The sequence below is a fragment of the Leiobunum rupestre genome, chromosome 2 (assembly GCF_980474605.1).
Source record: "Leiobunum rupestre chromosome 2, qqLeiRupe1.1.hap1, whole genome shotgun sequence".
Taxonomy (NCBI): Eukaryota; Metazoa; Arthropoda; class Arachnida; order Opiliones; family Sclerosomatidae; genus Leiobunum; species Leiobunum rupestre.
This window is the reverse complement of record NC_143385.1, coordinates 50,550,145-50,564,168: the sequence shown is the minus strand read 5'-3', so window position 1 is coordinate 50,564,168 and position 14,024 is coordinate 50,550,145. Positions and strand designations below refer to the sequence as shown.

The window sequence follows — 14,024 nt, the reverse complement described above, 5'->3', positions numbered from 1 at the left end:
TAAACACCCACATCGCAAAACACCTGTGTGAAAACCTTTAAAGTTTCAATGTTTCGACGTTTAAATTTCACGAATGACTATAACGCCGCCAGCTACGGCGGGGTTTTATTGAAATGGCATCAAAAAATTTCGAACGATTAAATGATAATTTTGGTCATGGTCATGGTCATGGTCAGCAGTTAAGCGAAGGAAAAAAAAGAAAATTGCAGACGATTCCTTTAACAATTACATGTTGAGTTAATAACAAAATTTCTTTTTTTAACACCTTCTTACAAGAACGGTAATTTGTGCGTTTCTCATGATAAAGTAATGTAATTAAAATCTTCGCTTTATTACTTGTAATTCATACAAATAAAATATAGTGTAACATGGTTTGATACAATAATCATTTTACTTATAGTAGCCACGATATATTATGCTCTAGCTTCTCCTCAATCGCTTTAATCTTTCGCCTTTTACTAAAGATTACCGTGGGGAGGAGCAATATTATGAGCCTTTAAGCTATTTTTGAATACTCTACCTTGTGGTAGAGTTCGCTTTGAATCTAAAAATAAACACCCACATCGCAAAACACCTGTGTGAAAACCTTTAAAGTTTCAATGTTTCGACGTTTAAATTTCACGAATGACTATAACGCCGCCAGCTACGGCGGGGTTTTATTGAAATGGCATCAAAAAATTTCGAACGATTAAATGATAATTTTGGTCATGGTCATGGTCATGGTCAGCAGTTAAGCGAAGGAAAAAAAAGAAAATTGCAGACGATTCCTTTAACAATTACATGTTGAGTTAATAACAAAATTTCTTTTTTTAACACCTTCTTACAAGAACGGTAATTTGTGCGTTTCTCATGATAAAGTAATGTAATTAAAATCTTCGCTTTATTACTTGTAATTCATACAAATAAAATATAGTGTAACATGGTTTGATACAATAATCATTTTACTTATAGTAGCCACGATATATTATGCTCTAGCTTCTCCTCAATCGCTTTAATCTTTCGCCTTTTACTAAAGATTACCGTGGGGAGGAGCAATATTATGAGCCTTTAAGCTATTTTTGAATACTCTACCTTGTGGTAGAGTTCGCTTTGAATCTAAAAATAAACACCCACATCGCAAAACACCTGTGTGAAAACCTTTAAAGTTTCAATGTTTCGACGTTTAAATTTCACGAATGACTATAACGCCGCCAGCTACGGCGGGGTTTTATTGAAATGGCATCAAAAAATTTCGAACGATTAAATGATAATTTTGGTCATGGTCATGGTCATGGTCAGCAGTTAAGCGAAGGAAAAAAAAGAAAATTGCAGACGATTCCTTTAACAATTACATGTTGAGTTAATAACAAAATTTCTTTTTTTAACACCTTCTTACAAGAACGGTAATTTGTGCGTTTCTCATGATAAAGTAATGTAATTAAAATCTTCGCTTTATTACTTGTAATTCATACAAATAAAATATAGTGTAACATGGTTTGATACAATAATCATTTTACTTATAGTAGCCACGATATATTATGCTCTAGCTTCTCCTCAATCGCTTTAATCTTTCGCCTTTTACTAAAGATTACCGTGGGGAGGAGCAATATTATGAGCCTTTAAGCTATTTTTGAATACTCTACCTTGTGGTAGAGTTCGCTTTGAATCTAAAAATAAACACCCACATCGCAAAACACCTGTGTGAAAACCTTTAAAGTTTCAATGTTTCGACGTTTAAATTTCACGAATGACTATAACGCCGCCAGCTACGGCGGGGTTTTATTGAAATGGCATCAAAAAATTTCGAACGATTAAATGATAATTTTGGTCATGGTCATGGTCATGGTCAGCAGTTAAGCGAAGGAAAAAAAAGAAAATTGCAGACGATTCCTTTAACAATTACATGTTGAGTTAATAACAAAATTTCTTTTTTTAACACCTTCTTACAAGAACGGTAATTTGTGCGTTTCTCATGATAAAGTAATGTAATTAAAATCTTCGCTTTATTACTTGTAATTCATACAAATAAAATATAGTGTAACATGGTTTGATACAATAATCATTTTACTTATAGTAGCCACGATATATTATGCTCTAGCTTCTCCTCAATCGCTTTAATCTTTCGCCTTTTACTAAAGATTACCGTGGGGAGGAGCAATATTATGAGCCTTTAAGCTATTTTTGAATACTCTACCTTGTGGTAGAGTTCGCTTTGAATCTAAAAATAAACACCCACATCGCAAAACACCTGTGTGAAAACCTTTAAAGTTTCAATGTTTCGACGTTTAAATTTCACGAATGACTATAACGCCGCCAGCTACGGCGGGGTTTTATTGAAATGGCATCAAAAAATTTCGAACGATTAAATGATAATTTTGGTCATGGTCATGGTCATGGTCAGCAGTTAAGCGAAGGAAAAAAAAGAAAATTGCAGACGATTCCTTTAACAATTACATGTTGAGTTAATAACAAAATTTCTTTTTTTAACACCTTCTTACAAGAACGGTAATTTGTGCGTTTCTCATGATAAAGTAATGTAATTAAAATCTTCGCTTTATTACTTGTAATTCATACAAATAAAATATAGTGTAACATGGTTTGATACAATAATCATTTTACTTATAGTAGCCACGATATATTATGCTCTAGCTTCTCCTCAATCGCTTTAATCTTTCGCCTTTTACTAAAGATTACCGTGGGGAGGAGCAATATTATGAGCCTTTAAGCTATTTTTGAATACTCTACCTTGTGGTAGAGTTCGCTTTGAATCTAAAAATAAACACCCACATCGCAAAACACCTGTGTGAAAACCTTTAAAGTTTCAATGTTTCGACGTTTAAATTTCACGAATGACTATAACGCCGCCAGCTACGGCGGGGTTTTATTGAAATGGCATCAAAAAATTTCGAACGATTAAATGATAATTTTGGTCATGGTCATGGTCATGGTCAGCAGTTAAGCGAAGGAAAAAAAAGAAAATTGCAGACGATTCCTTTAACAATTACATGTTGAGTTAATAACAAAATTTCTTTTTTTAACACCTTCTTACAAGAACGGTAATTTGTGCGTTTCTCATGATAAAGTAATGTAATTAAAATCTTCGCTTTATTACTTGTAATTCATACAAATAAAATATAGTGTAACATGGTTTGATACAATAATCATTTTACTTATAGTAGCCACGATATATTATGCTCTAGCTTCTCCTCAATCGCTTTAATCTTTCGCCTTTTACTAAAGATTACCGTGGGGAGGAGCAATATTATGAGCCTTTAAGCTATTTTTGAATACTCTACCTTGTGGTAGAGTTCGCTTTGAATCTAAAAATAAACACCCACATCGCAAAACACCTGTGTGAAAACCTTTAAAGTTTCAATGTTTCGACGTTTAAATTTCACGAATGACTATAACGCCGCCAGCTACGGCGGGGTTTTATTGAAATGGCATCAAAAAATTTCGAACGATTAAATGATAATTTTGGTCATGGTCATGGTCATGGTCAGCAGTTAAGCGAAGGAAAAAAAAGAAAATTGCAGACGATTCCTTTAACAATTACATGTTGAGTTAATAACAAAATTTCTTTTTTTAACACCTTCTTACAAGAACGGTAATTTGTGCGTTTCTCATGATAAAGTAATGTAATTAAAATCTTCGCTTTATTACTTGTAATTCATACAAATAAAATATAGTGTAACATGGTTTGATACAATAATCATTTTACTTATAGTAGCCACGATATATTATGCTCTAGCTTCTCCTCAATCGCTTTAATCTTTCGCCTTTTACTAAAGATTACCGTGGGGAGGAGCAATATTATGAGCCTTTAAGCTATTTTTGAATACTCTACCTTGTGGTAGAGTTCGCTTTGAATCTAAAAATAAACACCCACATCGCAAAACACCTGTGTGAAAACCTTTAAAGTTTCAATGTTTCGACGTTTAAATTTCACGAATGACTATAACGCCGCCAGCTACGGCGGGGTTTTATTGAAATGGCATCAAAAAATTTCGAACGATTAAATGATAATTTTGGTCATGGTCATGGTCATGGTCAGCAGTTAAGCGAAGGAAAAAAAAGAAAATTGCAGACGATTCCTTTAACAATTACATGTTGAGTTAATAACAAAATTTCTTTTTTTAACACCTTCTTACAAGAACGGTAATTTGTGCGTTTCTCATGATAAAGTAATGTAATTAAAATCTTCGCTTTATTACTTGTAATTCATACAAATAAAATATAGTGTAACATGGTTTGATACAATAATCATTTTACTTATAGTAGCCACGATATATTATGCTCTAGCTTCTCCTCAATCGCTTTAATCTTTCGCCTTTTACTAAAGATTACCGTGGGGAGGAGCAATATTATGAGCCTTTAAGCTATTTTTGAATACTCTACCTTGTGGTAGAGTTCGCTTTGAATCTAAAAATAAACACCCACATCGCAAAACACCTGTGTGAAAACCTTTAAAGTTTCAATGTTTCGACGTTTAAATTTCACGAATGACTATAACGCCGCCAGCTACGGCGGGGTTTTATTGAAATGGCATCAAAAAATTTCGAACGATTAAATGATAATTTTGGTCATGGTCATGGTCATGGTCAGCAGTTAAGCGAAGGAAAAAAAAGAAAATTGCAGACGATTCCTTTAACAATTACATGTTGAGTTAATAACAAAATTTCTTTTTTTAACACCTTCTTACAAGAACGGTAATTTGTGCGTTTCTCATGATAAAGTAATGTAATTAAAATCTTCGCTTTATTACTTGTAATTCATACAAATAAAATATAGTGTAACATGGTTTGATACAATAATCATTTTACTTATAGTAGCCACGATATATTATGCTCTAGCTTCTCCTCAATCGCTTTAATCTTTCGCCTTTTACTAAAGATTACCGTGGGGAGGAGCAATATTATGAGCCTTTAAGCTATTTTTGAATACTCTACCTTGTGGTAGAGTTCGCTTTGAATCTAAAAATAAACACCCACATCGCAAAACACCTGTGTGAAAACCTTTAAAGTTTCAATGTTTCGACGTTTAAATTTCACGAATGACTATAACGCCGCCAGCTACGGCGGGGTTTTATTGAAATGGCATCAAAAAATTTCGAACGATTAAATGATAATTTTGGTCATGGTCATGGTCATGGTCAGCAGTTAAGCGAAGGAAAAAAAAGAAAATTGCAGACGATTCCTTTAACAATTACATGTTGAGTTAATAACAAAATTTCTTTTTTTAACACCTTCTTACAAGAACGGTAATTTGTGCGTTTCTCATGATAAAGTAATGTAATTAAAATCTTCGCTTTATTACTTGTAATTCATACAAATAAAATATAGTGTAACATGGTTTGATACAATAATCATTTTACTTATAGTAGCCACGATATATTATGCTCTAGCTTCTCCTCAATCGCTTTAATCTTTCGCCTTTTACTAAAGATTACCGTGGGGAGGAGCAATATTATGAGCCTTTAAGCTATTTTTGAATACTCTACCTTGTGGTAGAGTTCGCTTTGAATCTAAAAATAAACACCCACATCGCAAAACACCTGTGTGAAAACCTTTAAAGTTTCAATGTTTCGACGTTTAAATTTCACGAATGACTATAACGCCGCCAGCTACGGCGGGGTTTTATTGAAATGGCATCAAAAAATTTCGAACGATTAAATGATAATTTTGGTCATGGTCATGGTCATGGTCAGCAGTTAAGCGAAGGAAAAAAAAGAAAATTGCAGACGATTCCTTTAACAATTACATGTTGAGTTAATAACAAAATTTCTTTTTTTAACACCTTCTTACAAGAACGGTAATTTGTGCGTTTCTCATGATAAAGTAATGTAATTAAAATCTTCGCTTTATTACTTGTAATTCATACAAATAAAATATAGTGTAACATGGTTTGATACAATAATCATTTTACTTATAGTAGCCACGATATATTATGCTCTAGCTTCTCCTCAATCGCTTTAATCTTTCGCCTTTTACTAAAGATTACCGTGGGGAGGAGCAATATTATGAGCCTTTAAGCTATTTTTGAATACTCTACCTTGTGGTAGAGTTCGCTTTGAATCTAAAAATAAACACCCACATCGCAAAACACCTGTGTGAAAACCTTTAAAGTTTCAATGTTTCGACGTTTAAATTTCACGAATGACTATAACGCCGCCAGCTACGGCGGGGTTTTATTGAAATGGCATCAAAAAATTTCGAACGATTAAATGATAATTTTGGTCATGGTCATGGTCATGGTCAGCAGTTAAGCGAAGGAAAAAAAAGAAAATTGCAGACGATTCCTTTAACAATTACATGTTGAGTTAATAACAAAATTTCTTTTTTTAACACCTTCTTACAAGAACGGTAATTTGTGCGTTTCTCATGATAAAGTAATGTAATTAAAATCTTCGCTTTATTACTTGTAATTCATACAAATAAAATATAGTGTAACATGGTTTGATACAATAATCATTTTACTTATAGTAGCCACGATATATTATGCTCTAGCTTCTCCTCAATCGCTTTAATCTTTCGCCTTTTACTAAAGATTACCGTGGGGAGGAGCAATATTATGAGCCTTTAAGCTATTTTTGAATACTCTACCTTGTGGTAGAGTTCGCTTTGAATCTAAAAATAAACACCCACATCGCAAAACACCTGTGTGAAAACCTTTAAAGTTTCAATGTTTCGACGTTTAAATTTCACGAATGACTATAACGCCGCCAGCTACGGCGGGGTTTTATTGAAATGGCATCAAAAAATTTCGAACGATTAAATGATAATTTTGGTCATGGTCATGGTCATGGTCAGCAGTTAAGCGAAGGAAAAAAAAGAAAATTGCAGACGATTCCTTTAACAATTACATGTTGAGTTAATAACAAAATTTCTTTTTTTAACACCTTCTTACAAGAACGGTAATTTGTGCGTTTCTCATGATAAAGTAATGTAATTAAAATCTTCGCTTTATTACTTGTAATTCATACAAATAAAATATAGTGTAACATGGTTTGATACAATAATCATTTTACTTATAGTAGCCACGATATATTATGCTCTAGCTTCTCCTCAATCGCTTTAATCTTTCGCCTTTTACTAAAGATTACCGTGGGGAGGAGCAATATTATGAGCCTTTAAGCTATTTTTGAATACTCTACCTTGTGGTAGAGTTCGCTTTGAATCTAAAAATAAACACCCACATCGCAAAACACCTGTGTGAAAACCTTTAAAGTTTCAATGTTTCGACGTTTAAATTTCACGAATGACTATAACGCCGCCAGCTACGGCGGGGTTTTATTGAAATGGCATCAAAAAATTTCGAACGATTAAATGATAATTTTGGTCATGGTCATGGTCATGGTCAGCAGTTAAGCGAAGGAAAAAAAAGAAAATTGCAGACGATTCCTTTAACAATTACATGTTGAGTTAATAACAAAATTTCTTTTTTTAACACCTTCTTACAAGAACGGTAATTTGTGCGTTTCTCATGATAAAGTAATGTAATTAAAATCTTCGCTTTATTACTTGTAATTCATACAAATAAAATATAGTGTAACATGGTTTGATACAATAATCATTTTACTTATAGTAGCCACGATATATTATGCTCTAGCTTCTCCTCAATCGCTTTAATCTTTCGCCTTTTACTAAAGATTACCGTGGGGAGGAGCAATATTATGAGCCTTTAAGCTATTTTTGAATACTCTACCTTGTGGTAGAGTTCGCTTTGAATCTAAAAATAAACACCCACATCGCAAAACACCTGTGTGAAAACCTTTAAAGTTTCAATGTTTCGACGTTTAAATTTCACGAATGACTATAACGCCGCCAGCTACGGCGGGGTTTTATTGAAATGGCATCAAAAAATTTCGAACGATTAAATGATAATTTTGGTCATGGTCATGGTCATGGTCAGCAGTTAAGCGAAGGAAAAAAAAGAAAATTGCAGACGATTCCTTTAACAATTACATGTTGAGTTAATAACAAAATTTCTTTTTTTAACACCTTCTTACAAGAACGGTAATTTGTGCGTTTCTCATGATAAAGTAATGTAATTAAAATCTTCGCTTTATTACTTGTAATTCATACAAATAAAATATAGTGTAACATGGTTTGATACAATAATCATTTTACTTATAGTAGCCACGATATATTATGCTCTAGCTTCTCCTCAATCGCTTTAATCTTTCGCCTTTTACTAAAGATTACCGTGGGGAGGAGCAATATTATGAGCCTTTAAGCTATTTTTGAATACTCTACCTTGTGGTAGAGTTCGCTTTGAATCTAAAAATAAACACCCACATCGCAAAACACCTGTGTGAAAACCTTTAAAGTTTCAATGTTTCGACGTTTAAATTTCACGAATGACTATAACGCCGCCAGCTACGGCGGGGTTTTATTGAAATGGCATCAAAAAATTTCGAACGATTAAATGATAATTTTGGTCATGGTCATGGTCATGGTCAGCAGTTAAGCGAAGGAAAAAAAAGAAAATTGCAGACGATTCCTTTAACAATTACATGTTGAGTTAATAACAAAATTTCTTTTTTTAACACCTTCTTACAAGAACGGTAATTTGTGCGTTTCTCATGATAAAGTAATGTAATTAAAATCTTCGCTTTATTACTTGTAATTCATACAAATAAAATATAGTGTAACATGGTTTGATACAATAATCATTTTACTTATAGTAGCCACGATATATTATGCTCTAGCTTCTCCTCAATCGCTTTAATCTTTCGCCTTTTACTAAAGATTACCGTGGGGAGGAGCAATATTATGAGCCTTTAAGCTATTTTTGAATACTCTACCTTGTGGTAGAGTTCGCTTTGAATCTAAAAATAAACACCCACATCGCAAAACACCTGTGTGAAAACCTTTAAAGTTTCAATGTTTCGACGTTTAAATTTCACGAATGACTATAACGCCGCCAGCTACGGCGGGGTTTTATTGAAATGGCATCAAAAAATTTCGAACGATTAAATGATAATTTTGGTCATGGTCATGGTCATGGTCAGCAGTTAAGCGAAGGAAAAAAAAGAAAATTGCAGACGATTCCTTTAACAATTACATGTTGAGTTAATAACAAAATTTCTTTTTTTAACACCTTCTTACAAGAACGGTAATTTGTGCGTTTCTCATGATAAAGTAATGTAATTAAAATCTTCGCTTTATTACTTGTAATTCATACAAATAAAATATAGTGTAACATGGTTTGATACAATAATCATTTTACTTATAGTAGCCACGATATATTATGCTCTAGCTTCTCCTCAATCGCTTTAATCTTTCGCCTTTTACTAAAGATTACCGTGGGGAGGAGCAATATTATGAGCCTTTAAGCTATTTTTGAATACTCTACCTTGTGGTAGAGTTCGCTTTGAATCTAAAAATAAACACCCACATCGCAAAACACCTGTGTGAAAACCTTTAAAGTTTCAATGTTTCGACGTTTAAATTTCACGAATGACTATAACGCCGCCAGCTACGGCGGGGTTTTATTGAAATGGCATCAAAAAATTTCGAACGATTAAATGATAATTTTGGTCATGGTCATGGTCATGGTCAGCAGTTAAGCGAAGGAAAAAAAAGAAAATTGCAGACGATTCCTTTAACAATTACATGTTGAGTTAATAACAAAATTTCTTTTTTTAACACCTTCTTACAAGAACGGTAATTTGTGCGTTTCTCATGATAAAGTAATGTAATTAAAATCTTCGCTTTATTACTTGTAATTCATACAAATAAAATATAGTGTAACATGGTTTGATACAATAATCATTTTACTTATAGTAGCCACGATATATTATGCTCTAGCTTCTCCTCAATCGCTTTAATCTTTCGCCTTTTACTAAAGATTACCGTGGGGAGGAGCAATATTATGAGCCTTTAAGCTATTTTTGAATACTCTACCTTGTGGTAGAGTTCGCTTTGAATCTAAAAATAAACACCCACATCGCAAAACACCTGTGTGAAAACCTTTAAAGTTTCAATGTTTCGACGTTTAAATTTCACGAATGACTATAACGCCGCCAGCTACGGCGGGGTTTTATTGAAATGGCATCAAAAAATTTCGAACGATTAAATGATAATTTTGGTCATGGTCATGGTCATGGTCAGCAGTTAAGCGAAGGAAAAAAAAGAAAATTGCAGACGATTCCTTTAACAATTACATGTTGAGTTAATAACAAAATTTCTTTTTTTAACACCTTCTTACAAGAACGGTAATTTGTGCGTTTCTCATGATAAAGTAATGTAATTAAAATCTTCGCTTTATTACTTGTAATTCATACAAATAAAATATAGTGTAACATGGTTTGATACAATAATCATTTTACTTATAGTAGCCACGATATATTATGCTCTAGCTTCTCCTCAATCGCTTTAATCTTTCGCCTTTTACTAAAGATTACCGTGGGGAGGAGCAATATTATGAGCCTTTAAGCTATTTTTGAATACTCTACCTTGTGGTAGAGTTCGCTTTGAATCTAAAAATAAACACCCACATCGCAAAACACCTGTGTGAAAACCTTTAAAGTTTCAATGTTTCGACGTTTAAATTTCACGAATGACTATAACGCCGCCAGCTACGGCGGGGTTTTATTGAAATGGCATCAAAAAATTTCGAACGATTAAATGATAATTTTGGTCATGGTCATGGTCATGGTCAGCAGTTAAGCGAAGGAAAAAAAAGAAAATTGCAGACGATTCCTTTAACAATTACATGTTGAGTTAATAACAAAATTTCTTTTTTTAACACCTTCTTACAAGAACGGTAATTTGTGCGTTTCTCATGATAAAGTAATGTAATTAAAATCTTCGCTTTATTACTTGTAATTCATACAAATAAAATATAGTGTAACATGGTTTGATACAATAATCATTTTACTTATAGTAGCCACGATATATTATGCTCTAGCTTCTCCTCAATCGCTTTAATCTTTCGCCTTTTACTAAAGATTACCGTGGGGAGGAGCAATATTATGAGCCTTTAAGCTATTTTTGAATACTCTACCTTGTGGTAGAGTTCGCTTTGAATCTAAAAATAAACACCCACATCGCAAAACACCTGTGTGAAAACCTTTAAAGTTTCAATGTTTCGACGTTTAAATTTCACGAATGACTATAACGCCGCCAGCTACGGCGGGGTTTTATTGAAATGGCATCAAAAAATTTCGAACGATTAAATGATAATTTTGGTCATGGTCATGGTCATGGTCAGCAGTTAAGCGAAGGAAAAAAAAGAAAATTGCAGACGATTCCTTTAACAATTACATGTTGAGTTAATAACAAAATTTCTTTTTTTAACACCTTCTTACAAGAACGGTAATTTGTGCGTTTCTCATGATAAAGTAATGTAATTAAAATCTTCGCTTTATTACTTGTAATTCATACAAATAAAATATAGTGTAACATGGTTTGATACAATAATCATTTTACTTATAGTAGCCACGATATATTATGCTCTAGCTTCTCCTCAATCGCTTTAATCTTTCGCCTTTTACTAAAGATTACCGTGGGGAGGAGCAATATTATGAGCCTTTAAGCTATTTTTGAATACTCTACCTTGTGGTAGAGTTCGCTTTGAATCTAAAAATAAACACCCACATCGCAAAACACCTGTGTGAAAACCTTTAAAGTTTCAATGTTTCGACGTTTAAATTTCACGAATGACTATAACGCCGCCAGCTACGGCGGGGTTTTATTGAAATGGCATCAAAAAATTTCGAACGATTAAATGATAATTTTGGTCATGGTCATGGTCATGGTCAGCAGTTAAGCGAAGGAAAAAAAAGAAAATTGCAGACGATTCCTTTAACAATTACATGTTGAGTTAATAACAAAATTTCTTTTTTTAACACCTTCTTACAAGAACGGTAATTTGTGCGTTTCTCATGATAAAGTAATGTAATTAAAATCTTCGCTTTATTACTTGTAATTCATACAAATAAAATATAGTGTAACATGGTTTGATACAATAATCATTTTACTTATAGTAGCCACGATATATTATGCTCTAGCTTCTCCTCAATCGCTTTAATCTTTCGCCTTTTACTAAAGATTACCGTGGGGAGGAGCAATATTATGAGCCTTTAAGCTATTTTTGAATACTCTACCTTGTGGTAGAGTTCGCTTTGAATCTAAAAATAAACACCCACATCGCAAAACACCTGTGTGAAAACCTTTAAAGTTTCAATGTTTCGACGTTTAAATTTCACGAATGACTATAACGCCGCCAGCTACGGCGGGGTTTTATTGAAATGGCATCAAAAAATTTCGAACGATTAAATGATAATTTTGGTCATGGTCATGGTCATGGTCAGCAGTTAAGCGAAGGAAAAAAAAGAAAATTGCAGACGATTCCTTTAACAATTACATGTTGAGTTAATAACAAAATTTCTTTTTTTAACACCTTCTTACAAGAACGGTAATTTGTGCGTTTCTCATGATAAAGTAATGTAATTAAAATCTTCGCTTTATTACTTGTAATTCATACAAATAAAATATAGTGTAACATGGTTTGATACAATAATCATTTTACTTATAGTAGCCACGATATATTATGCTCTAGCTTCTCCTCAATCGCTTTAATCTTTCGCCTTTTACTAAAGATTACCGTGGGGAGGAGCAATATTATGAGCCTTTAAGCTATTTTTGAATACTCTACCTTGTGGTAGAGTTCGCTTTGAATCTAAAAATAAACACCCACATCGCAAAACACCTGTGTGAAAACCTTTAAAGTTTCAATGTTTCGACGTTTAAATTTCACGAATGACTATAACGCCGCCAGCTACGGCGGGGTTTTATTGAAATGGCATCAAAAAATTTCGAACGATTAAATGATAATTTTGGTCATGGTCATGGTCATGGTCAGCAGTTAAGCGAAGGAAAAAAAAGAAAATTGCAGACGATTCCTTTAACAATTACATGTTGAGTTAATAACAAAATTTCTTTTTTTAACACCTTCTTACAAGAACGGTAATTTGTGCGTTTCTCATGATAAAGTAATGTAATTAAAATCTTCGCTTTATTACTTGTAATTCATACAAATAAAATATAGTGTAACATGGTTTGATACAATAATCATTTTACTTATAGTAGCCACGATATATTATGCTCTAGCTTCTCCTCAATCGCTTTAATCTTTCGCCTTTTACTAAAGATTACCGTGGGGAGGAGCAATATTATGAGCCTTTAAGCTATTTTTGAATACTCTACCTTGTGGTAGAGTTCGCTTTGAATCTAAAAATAAACACCCACATCGCAAAACACCTGTGTGAAAACCTTTAAAGTTTCAATGTTTCGACGTTTAAATTTCACGAATGACTATAACGCCGCCAGCTACGGCGGGGTTTTATTGAAATGGCATCAAAAAATTTCGAACGATTAAATGATAATTTTGGTCATGGTCATGGTCATGGTCAGCAGTTAAGCGAAGGAAAAAAAAGAAAATTGCAGACGATTCCTTTAACAATTACATGTTGAGTTAATAACAAAATTTCTTTTTTTAACACCTTCTTACAAGAACGGTAATTTGTGCGTTTCTCATGATAAAGTAATGTAATTAAAATCTTCGCTTTATTACTTGTAATTCATACAAATAAAATATAGTGTAACATGGTTTGATACAATAATCATTTTACTTATAGTAGCCACGATATATTATGCTCTAGCTTCTCCTCAATCGCTTTAATCTTTCGCCTTTTACTAAAGATTACCGTGGGGAGGAGCAATATTATGAGCCTTTAAGCTATTTTTGAATACTCTACCTTGTGGTAGAGTTCGCTTTGAATCTAAAAATAAACACCCACATCGCAAAACACCTGTGTGAAAACCTTTAAAGTTTCAATGTTTCGACGTTTAAATTTCACGAATGACTATAACGCCGCCAGCTACGGCGGGGTTTTATTGAAATGGCATCAAAAAATTTCGAACGATTAAATGATAATTTTGGTCATGGTCATGGTCATGGTCAGCAGTTAAGCGAAGGAAAAAAAAGAAAATTGCAGACGATTCCTTTAACAATTACATGTTGAGTTAATAACAAAA

At 33.1% G+C, this 14,024-nt stretch overlaps 25 non-coding genes across 25 annotated transcripts; all 25 read left to right on the top strand.

The window, feature by feature from the left end:
- The first annotated feature begins 415 nt into the window (after positions 1-415).
- LOC149958065 (U5 spliceosomal RNA) lies at positions 416-534 on the top strand. Its single transcript, XR_016479075.1, has one exon. It is a non-coding gene; the product is annotated as a U5 spliceosomal RNA (small nuclear RNA).
- A 432-nt stretch (positions 535-966) lies between these two features.
- LOC149958064 (U5 spliceosomal RNA) lies at positions 967-1,085 on the top strand. The gene has a single exon (XR_016479074.1). It is a non-coding gene; the product is annotated as a U5 spliceosomal RNA (small nuclear RNA).
- Positions 1,086-1,517: 432 nt separating this feature from the next.
- On the top strand, positions 1,518-1,636 carry LOC149958063 (U5 spliceosomal RNA). The gene has a single exon (XR_016479073.1). It is a non-coding gene; the product is annotated as a U5 spliceosomal RNA (small nuclear RNA).
- A 432-nt stretch (positions 1,637-2,068) lies between these two features.
- Positions 2,069-2,187, top strand: LOC149958062 (U5 spliceosomal RNA). The gene has a single exon (XR_016479072.1). It is a non-coding gene; the product is annotated as a U5 spliceosomal RNA (small nuclear RNA).
- Positions 2,188-2,619: 432 nt separating this feature from the next.
- LOC149958061 (U5 spliceosomal RNA) lies at positions 2,620-2,738 on the top strand. Its single transcript, XR_016479071.1, has one exon. It is a non-coding gene; the product is annotated as a U5 spliceosomal RNA (small nuclear RNA).
- Positions 2,739-3,170: 432 nt separating this feature from the next.
- On the top strand, positions 3,171-3,289 carry LOC149958060 (U5 spliceosomal RNA). The gene has a single exon (XR_016479070.1). It is a non-coding gene; the product is annotated as a U5 spliceosomal RNA (small nuclear RNA).
- Positions 3,290-3,721: 432 nt separating this feature from the next.
- LOC149958059 (U5 spliceosomal RNA) lies at positions 3,722-3,840 on the top strand. The gene has a single exon (XR_016479069.1). It is a non-coding gene; the product is annotated as a U5 spliceosomal RNA (small nuclear RNA).
- Positions 3,841-4,272: 432 nt separating this feature from the next.
- On the top strand, positions 4,273-4,391 carry LOC149958058 (U5 spliceosomal RNA). Its single transcript, XR_016479068.1, has one exon. It is a non-coding gene; the product is annotated as a U5 spliceosomal RNA (small nuclear RNA).
- A 432-nt stretch (positions 4,392-4,823) lies between these two features.
- On the top strand, positions 4,824-4,942 carry LOC149958057 (U5 spliceosomal RNA). The gene has a single exon (XR_016479067.1). It is a non-coding gene; the product is annotated as a U5 spliceosomal RNA (small nuclear RNA).
- A 432-nt stretch (positions 4,943-5,374) lies between these two features.
- Positions 5,375-5,493, top strand: LOC149958056 (U5 spliceosomal RNA). Its single transcript, XR_016479065.1, has one exon. It is a non-coding gene; the product is annotated as a U5 spliceosomal RNA (small nuclear RNA).
- Positions 5,494-5,925: 432 nt separating this feature from the next.
- Positions 5,926-6,044, top strand: LOC149958055 (U5 spliceosomal RNA). The gene has a single exon (XR_016479064.1). It is a non-coding gene; the product is annotated as a U5 spliceosomal RNA (small nuclear RNA).
- A 432-nt stretch (positions 6,045-6,476) lies between these two features.
- On the top strand, positions 6,477-6,595 carry LOC149958054 (U5 spliceosomal RNA). Its single transcript, XR_016479063.1, has one exon. It is a non-coding gene; the product is annotated as a U5 spliceosomal RNA (small nuclear RNA).
- Positions 6,596-7,027: 432 nt separating this feature from the next.
- On the top strand, positions 7,028-7,146 carry LOC149958053 (U5 spliceosomal RNA). Its single transcript, XR_016479062.1, has one exon. It is a non-coding gene; the product is annotated as a U5 spliceosomal RNA (small nuclear RNA).
- A 432-nt stretch (positions 7,147-7,578) lies between these two features.
- Positions 7,579-7,697, top strand: LOC149958052 (U5 spliceosomal RNA). Its single transcript, XR_016479061.1, has one exon. It is a non-coding gene; the product is annotated as a U5 spliceosomal RNA (small nuclear RNA).
- Positions 7,698-8,129: 432 nt separating this feature from the next.
- On the top strand, positions 8,130-8,248 carry LOC149958051 (U5 spliceosomal RNA). The gene has a single exon (XR_016479060.1). It is a non-coding gene; the product is annotated as a U5 spliceosomal RNA (small nuclear RNA).
- A 432-nt stretch (positions 8,249-8,680) lies between these two features.
- On the top strand, positions 8,681-8,799 carry LOC149958050 (U5 spliceosomal RNA). Its single transcript, XR_016479059.1, has one exon. It is a non-coding gene; the product is annotated as a U5 spliceosomal RNA (small nuclear RNA).
- Positions 8,800-9,231: 432 nt separating this feature from the next.
- Positions 9,232-9,350, top strand: LOC149958049 (U5 spliceosomal RNA). Its single transcript, XR_016479058.1, has one exon. It is a non-coding gene; the product is annotated as a U5 spliceosomal RNA (small nuclear RNA).
- Positions 9,351-9,782: 432 nt separating this feature from the next.
- On the top strand, positions 9,783-9,901 carry LOC149958048 (U5 spliceosomal RNA). The gene has a single exon (XR_016479057.1). It is a non-coding gene; the product is annotated as a U5 spliceosomal RNA (small nuclear RNA).
- Positions 9,902-10,333: 432 nt separating this feature from the next.
- On the top strand, positions 10,334-10,452 carry LOC149958047 (U5 spliceosomal RNA). Its single transcript, XR_016479056.1, has one exon. It is a non-coding gene; the product is annotated as a U5 spliceosomal RNA (small nuclear RNA).
- Positions 10,453-10,884: 432 nt separating this feature from the next.
- Positions 10,885-11,003, top strand: LOC149958046 (U5 spliceosomal RNA). The gene has a single exon (XR_016479054.1). It is a non-coding gene; the product is annotated as a U5 spliceosomal RNA (small nuclear RNA).
- Positions 11,004-11,435: 432 nt separating this feature from the next.
- LOC149958045 (U5 spliceosomal RNA) lies at positions 11,436-11,554 on the top strand. The gene has a single exon (XR_016479053.1). It is a non-coding gene; the product is annotated as a U5 spliceosomal RNA (small nuclear RNA).
- A 432-nt stretch (positions 11,555-11,986) lies between these two features.
- Positions 11,987-12,105, top strand: LOC149958044 (U5 spliceosomal RNA). The gene has a single exon (XR_016479052.1). It is a non-coding gene; the product is annotated as a U5 spliceosomal RNA (small nuclear RNA).
- A 432-nt stretch (positions 12,106-12,537) lies between these two features.
- Positions 12,538-12,656, top strand: LOC149958043 (U5 spliceosomal RNA). Its single transcript, XR_016479051.1, has one exon. It is a non-coding gene; the product is annotated as a U5 spliceosomal RNA (small nuclear RNA).
- Positions 12,657-13,088: 432 nt separating this feature from the next.
- On the top strand, positions 13,089-13,207 carry LOC149958042 (U5 spliceosomal RNA). Its single transcript, XR_016479050.1, has one exon. It is a non-coding gene; the product is annotated as a U5 spliceosomal RNA (small nuclear RNA).
- A 432-nt stretch (positions 13,208-13,639) lies between these two features.
- On the top strand, positions 13,640-13,758 carry LOC149958041 (U5 spliceosomal RNA). The gene has a single exon (XR_016479049.1). It is a non-coding gene; the product is annotated as a U5 spliceosomal RNA (small nuclear RNA).
- The last annotated feature ends 266 nt before the right edge of the window (positions 13,759-14,024 follow it).